At 41.1% G+C, this 7,130-nt stretch overlaps 1 long non-coding RNA gene across 3 annotated transcripts in view; it reads left to right on the top strand.

The window, feature by feature from the left end:
- LOC135362231 (uncharacterized) overlaps positions 1-7,130 on the top strand; it is a 248,167-nt gene that overhangs the window by 191,032 nt on the left and 50,005 nt on the right. For all 3 annotated transcript variants that reach the window (XR_010406711.1, XR_010406710.1, XR_010406712.1), the window contains exon 5: positions 310-412. This is a non-coding gene — a long non-coding RNA (uncharacterized LOC135362231). The remainder of the gene's footprint in view (positions 1-309; positions 413-7,130) is intronic.

Genomic DNA, 7,130 nt, shown 5'->3' with positions numbered 1-7,130 from the left:
AGAAGACCGATTGGAATTTCAGGGTATTTCAGGATAGAAGCCTAATGCGAGCTGAGGTTAGTTGAATTCTTAGATTATAGGCGAGGAAACAAACCTTTGGGAAACAAAGTGGAGTGGGTCGCTGAGGGAGTGTGTCAGGAGAGTTCCATGTCCAACGCTAAGTTTAGGGAGGGACTCTACAGTTTTAACCAGACTCTACCTACATCACTGTCTTTATGGTAAAGTACCACTATTCTAGAAAGACTCCTGAGAGTATTTTGGTGTTGATCTAATAGAAGAAAGGGTTTTAAACAAAGATGATTTTTCCAGGGCCAGAGAGCAAAAGGTACCTGTGGTCATCGAAGTATCTGCCATTTGGGAGCAGGAGTTGGCCGAAGAATGGAAACAAAACAACATAGGAAACTGCATGAAGGTACATTTGTTTATTTATTTATTTACTTATTTTAAATTTTTTATTTAAATTCAGTTCGGTTAGCATATACTATATTATTAGTTTCAGGGGTAGAATTCAGTGATTCATCAGTTGCATATAACACCCAGTGCTCATTACATCACATGCCCTCCTTAATGCCCATCACCCAGTTACCCCATCTCCCCACCCACCTCTCCTCCAGCAACCCTCAGTCTGTTCCCTACAGTTAAGAGTCTCGTATGGTTTGCCTCCCTCACTGTCTTTATCTTATTTTATTTTTCCTTCCCTTCCAGTGGGTTCACCTATTTTTTTCTTAAATTCCACATAGGAGTGAACTCGTAGGGTATTTGTCTTTCTCTGACTGACTTATTTCACTTAGCATAATACCTTCTGGTTCCATCCACATCGTTGCCAATGGCAAGATTTCATTCTTTTTGGTGACTGAGTCATATTCCATTGTATTTATATACACATACCACATCTTCTTTATCCATTCATCTGTCAATGGACATCTGGGTTCTTTCCATATTTTGGCTATTGAGGACATTGCTGCTATTTTTTTAAAGGTCCATTTAAAATGTGGCAAATGAAATGTGGCCCAGCATGGGCCTAACTAAAGGGTGTGAAGGTGCAGACCCCCAGGCCCTTCCTACAACCTGGGAGAAAACAGAGACTCCTCCATGAAAGTCAACATATTCTCATTGGGCAGGAGTTCTGTGAGGTGCTCTGGGAGATGGAAATGATACTACAGTCAATAAATCTAAGAAGATAGTAGAGGTGAAAGAACCATAATACCATTAGGATTTATGTAGGTGTCCAAATCAGCTGCAAAATAAGTGCCAGGGAAGAAAAAGGAAGAAGCAGTGGTTTCTAGTCATCAGAGATGAACTTACAGAGAAGGGGACGCTAAAACTTAGCTTTGAAAAAACATAAATATTGTGTGTGGGCAGAGAAGAGTGGAGGGCATTACACCATGAGACCACATCATGGTCCACAGCATGGAGATGTCAGTGTGAAAGCTTGATTTGAGAAAGACATGAAAATGTTCCTTGTGACCGAAGCTTGTTAACAGCACTTGCAGGAGCGAATTTGGATGGCATCCAAGGAGTTGGGATTGGAGTTTATAGTCTGGAGGAAGGTTTTTAAGAAATGGCAGGTAGTAAACACTGAGATTCCCTCTTCAGCGTCTATATCCTACCCCACCTTCTACTGCCCTTTCTAAGCAGATCCCAGTTTTGTTCAGGTAACCTACCTGTCCCTTATGAGATCCAGTTCCAAGGGTAGGTATATATTAGCTGATGCCAAGCATGCTACTCCCTATCCTTTGTACTGCAATGACTGGCTCTTTCTGGGTTGTACATAATTAATATGCATGAACAATATGATACTTAATTGTCGGGCCTAAGCAAGAGGCATACACAAATCACGGCTGTTACTGTTACCAGTGGTACATCAGCCCATTTTTGTTAAACAGGAAATCCTTACAGCAATTCCACTTTCTCACTAAGCCAAATGCAGGGGTTACTTCATACATAGGCTTTCTAATTATGGGCTAGCATTAAGAGTCACTGACTTCCTTCTTCAATTATTTTTAGTTATGAATTATACTTAATGTGGCCCCATATATTCTTTCCCTGAAGGGCCTCAAGAATCTGGAAAGGATTAGCCACAGTCTAATTTAGTAATAGGGATGGTTGAATCCACCTATGTGCATTTACTGGTATGAGTCACTGGGGAGGTTTACTTAGTCATTATTTAAGATGATCCAGAACAGGTGCCTACAGCTGTCTTAAGAATAAGTACTGTGGTGGCCATGAAAATGCTCCACTCAGATCTCCAACTGCAGGGAGTGGGTATGAACTTGACAGACAGCCCCAGCTGATGCCTCTGGAATCCTGGTGCCAGGGCCATGCTGCAATTCTCTTGGCTTCTCCTGACTGGTGATTAAGGGGACTAAGGGGACTAAGGCAGGCCCATTCCTGGGAGACATGGGACTCTTCTGATGGGCGACTGGGGCTAAAGGACTCCCACTGGCCTTGACGAGACTTTCTGAGACCTGCCCTGCAATGTAAGCCTTTCTTCCTTTGCTCTCTCCTTCCTGAGATTACACCTACCTTGAGGTCTGTTGGCCCTCCCAACCTCTGGTCCCTCTCTGTTTTCTCTCACAGATGTTTCCCTTAATAAATCTCTTGCACGTCTGATCTCATCTTGGCTTCTGCTTCTTGGAGGATCCAGGCTAAAACATATACTGTTACAATTATATCTCCTAAAGTTCAAACACTCAAGTGCATTTATTAAATTTGTGTTATAATGGGAGTGAAGAGGAAAGGCATTAACTTGAGAGCGTTTAGGAAAGCCTCACCCACTACATTTTTCATTCTTTAGTACATTTATGAAAACCTTTGTTCAAATTATAGCATGGTCTTTCTCTAGGCAAGTTCCTGCCTGCCTATTTATTTAAAGCAATGAAGCTGGAGTTTGCTGCCACTCTTGACAGGTGGCCAGTGCTTAATCAGAGTCAGAAAAGCTTTCATAGTCTCCTTTGGTGTATTTGTGAAATTAACCTGGAACTCTGTTTTCTTTTTGGATCATAAGTGTATGGAACACATACGGTAGGAGTGGGTAATATTGCAATAAGGAACAAGCGAGGAGTCTTCTGTTTCCAAACTTGTCCCAACTCCAGGTCAGATATAAAGTTGGTTTTGTACTGAAGAGTTCAGTTGTCCAGGAGCCAGGGCAGCTAACTTAGCCAAGGCTGAATGTGGATGTTTTTCCTCTGGCTCTGAAATATCAGACCCATTGGGTAGGCACACAACAGATCCATTTTCTATAATTATGCACCCACACCAGTGGGTTTATATGTCTTCACACACAAACCCACAAATGTTGTCAGGATGTCAGAGGGGCTAGTGTATGGGAGTTGGGAGTGAGTGAAGGCCAATCTCTCTACAACAAAATTCCTACAGAGTCTCAAAGCTCCTAGTCCTATGGGACCAGCAACATTATTTTTTTATGTTTTTCTACAAATATAAACAATTATTTCCAAATTGATTATTCCAGAGTTATCTAACATCACGGTCTTCCTTCTCAAGACTTTTCATTTTATGTTGAGACTTGTGATCCAAGTGTCTTTTAATTTTAATCGAGGTCGAATAGATATTATGCAGCTTAATGGGGGAAGAGGGAAAATGGAGTAAGAAGCCAAGAATACCTGAGGCTGTTTCCTATGACTCCCTGCACATTTGTCCTGATGAACATCGATATGTAAGTCTGAAACTTCCATTGCTGTGCAAATTTAGTCAATTGTTTCCAAATCAATTTTCTTCATATGAATGTGATTCCAAATTCCACTTGTTACTGGATCCATCAGGCCATCGACAGGGGCCCAGAACTTAGAGGCATGTCTTCATTCAATACCTTTGGTAGAGGTCACAGAAACCACTAAGATGAGCCCCTCTTACTCCTAAATTCCAGACGGAGAAACTCCTGTGAAGTGCACCTTGATTTTGAAGTTTGAGGAGAGAGATTCACAAGTTGTGAGTTTCCATTAGGTCAGTGGATCCTATCGTAAGGTTAAGGTCAGAAATCAACACTTACATCCAAGAGAGTAGCTACTGACTCTTAGAGGGATGGAACTCTTGTCTGTCTTGCGGCTCTCAATATGCCAACTATAGTTTTACCTCTCTTTGCCTTGAATTGTCTGCTTGGTTTGCTCCACCATTTTCTTCAAGGATTTGCCAAATGTCCCCTTATCAGAGAGGCTTTCCTGGACCTAACTCCATAAAATGGCAAACATACTCTTTGTCCAGTACCCACCCCCCCGCTCACCAGAACGCTCACTTTCCTAACTTTATTTTGTTTTATATTCCTTCATAGCACTTATCATACTTGATATATGTTTATTTGATCATTTTATTTTATTTTATTTGTCTTTGTAACAAATGGTGTCTTATTTTTTTTACATTAAAAAAATTTTTTTTTGGAAAGAGAGTTAAGTGTGTGTGTGCGCACATCAGAGGGGAGGAGGGATATCCCGGGCAAAGGGAGAAAATCGTAAGCAGGCTCCATGCCCAGCACAGAGCCCAACCCAGGGCTCGATCTCACGATCCTGAGATCATGACCTGAGCCAAACGCTTAACCAACTGGGCCACCCAGGCACCCCTATTTGTTCATTTTAATGTTCAAACTGGAATATTTATGAGGGCAGGTGCTTTATTATGTTTATTGTGTATTTCCAGACCCTATAACAGTAACTAGCATTGTAGTAGGTGTTCAATAAATGTTAATTGAATGAATTTATAGGTGACCCAATGACCTGATTGGAAGGGGATGCCCAGATGATTTTATGAACGTTTAGGAAACTTTTCCATGAACATTTCTTAAAAGAGGGCAGATAAAACACGAAGGATTTTAATTTAACTTGGGAAAGTATTTTCCTAGTGGCTTCATCTAGTTTTGTGCTAAAAAATATTTAAGATTCAGTGAGGCCCCAGATCTTTACTACCTTACTCTCTGTCCCCCAGAGACTGTAAATTCAAAAAGGGGTGTTTGAGCACAGGAGAAAATGGCTTCCGCTACTCCTTTCAGAAAAGCATTATGTATCTAATGTAAAGGCGTCTTTAGTTTCCACTTTAAATTCCAGCTTTTCTCTGTGTGACTCAGTTAGCAAGTGCATTTACACAGATTGTGAAGGTATATTATTGTTACGTTATTCCTGCTAGGTCAAAGCAAACTGCTGCCCTAAAGCCTACTTTCTATTCCTCCTAGAACGGCTCAGGGCATCTACATTCAGAAGGGGGGATGTTTCAGACAATAAGGAAGTGACCCGTTAGCATTGACTTGTGGTCCCAACTTCATTTTGAGTTATAACCAAGTTATAACATCCTGTCTAGGGCAGCATTAAGGAGTCATCCTTTGCAAGGGTCACTCTTGGGTACCTTGTGATATTAATTTTTTCCCCAATTTATCCCCATGTTCAGTCAAGAGGAATGCATATTTTAATATTGTGTAAGAGGAACAACGGCTCTTCATCCATTCTTTTGGGCTGCGGAAGAAAACAAAAGCACCTGTTGACATGCAGGCGCTTGTCTGACACACACACAGCTAGGCACTGTTTTTCCCCTTTGTACATGAACAATTTCATAGAACAACCACATCAAACAAGAGCACTCTGAGAGCATGATCAAGCAAGGCAAGAACAAGATCCCTGGGCAAACACACAATACCAAATATCCCTCTTTCTTGTCTAAAATGAGGACCTGCTACTTTTTCAGAAACCAATTATAGCTCTATGGGCACTTCAGTCATCCCCACCAATAGATGACGTTTAATGAGACAATCATAGAATTACCCTTGCTTCCTTAGACTCTCCCCAAAATTATCCACCCAAAGCCCAAATTCTCTAGTAGTTTCTTTTAACACCCTTTTACTGAGATGCCCAGTTTCCTGCAGTGTTTACCCTCACTGGGATCCAACTTGCTCAACTATGGGTGTGTTGCTGGTGGTCTTTGGCTGGAGGGCATGAATACCATCATCTGTCATACCTGAGCGTATTCTCTCCTCCCCATCCCATTAAACACTCTTCTTGATCCAGTACCAGAGATCCACTAGGCATTATCCAAAGGTCACTCCAACCCTACTGACACGAGTCAGCTGTTCGCCTTTTTATAGTTTAATCTCAATTTCCTAGGAGCATTGAGACTTAAGTCTGCTCGAGGCTTTGACTGTTTGTTACCAGTGGACAAGCTCACAGTGCCACAAGTCTTGTGAATAAATGTCAAAGCCTTGGTTGAGGCTTAGTACTGTTTCCTTGGTAACAGTTTGGTCTCAAGGCTGCTCTGACAGCAAGAACAAAAGGAGAAACTCCATGTTAAAAAACAAAACAAAAAGTTGGAGTTGCCTCTCTCCATCCTGCTGGAGGCTAAGGGAAGAGTTTGTGAACTCTTTCAGGCACTTGGCTCTTATTTAAAGCACAGACGCTTTGCAGATAACAGGATGGGGCAGAGGTATAGCCTGTTATATATACTTGGCCCCGGGTTCCAGGTTGTACTGAGGAAGGGAGGGATGTCTTCTGTGTCTGTGGGGTCTGTGATTTCATTGTTTTCATGTTCTGCATTTGATCATTTTGCCCTCCTAGCTCCCACCCTCACTGTCTCCCTCTCACCTGTATTATTTCAGATCTCAAAATTATACTAAATAATTTTGGCAGTCTGTGAAAGTGAATTTTATGTCAAAATTTAGGCAGTTCATGCAAAGAAATTTTTAGTACCTACATGTATGTATTCCTTAATTATGTGTATTTGAGTTCCTGTATAGTTCAGATGAACAGAAGTAACGTTTTAATGGCCCTCATGTACACACATTTGTGTTAACATAATCCTTGGCTCCTGGTACTGCCATCACTGGTCAATGCATGTTTTTTTTTTTTAATTTACTCATTCATTTATTCTATTTTTTCCTAATATGCTGAATACTATAAAACTAATCATCCAACATGACAATAGAACATTGACAGTAATTTAATCTACACAACCTTTCCTCACAAAGAAATGCTTCTTTATAGCATTCAAATGTATAAGAATCCACATGTATAAATAGCATTTCTATAGCTCTCTTGAATTAGATGTGGAGTGTATGTGTGTGTGTGTGTGTGTGTGTAGTTAGAAGATGTCTGAAAAGTAGAGGATCAGCCATCACTCCTTCTCTACGACACTTGGAA

This window comes from Mirounga angustirostris, unplaced genomic scaffold, assembly GCF_029215605.1.
Source record: "Mirounga angustirostris isolate CCGP_5_RB_7025 unplaced genomic scaffold, mMirAng1.0.hap1 SCAF_12, whole genome shotgun sequence".
Taxonomy (NCBI): Eukaryota; Metazoa; Chordata; class Mammalia; order Carnivora; family Phocidae; genus Mirounga; species Mirounga angustirostris.
Note: the sequence above shows the minus strand (reverse complement) of the source record. Positions and strands in the feature narration are given on the sequence as shown.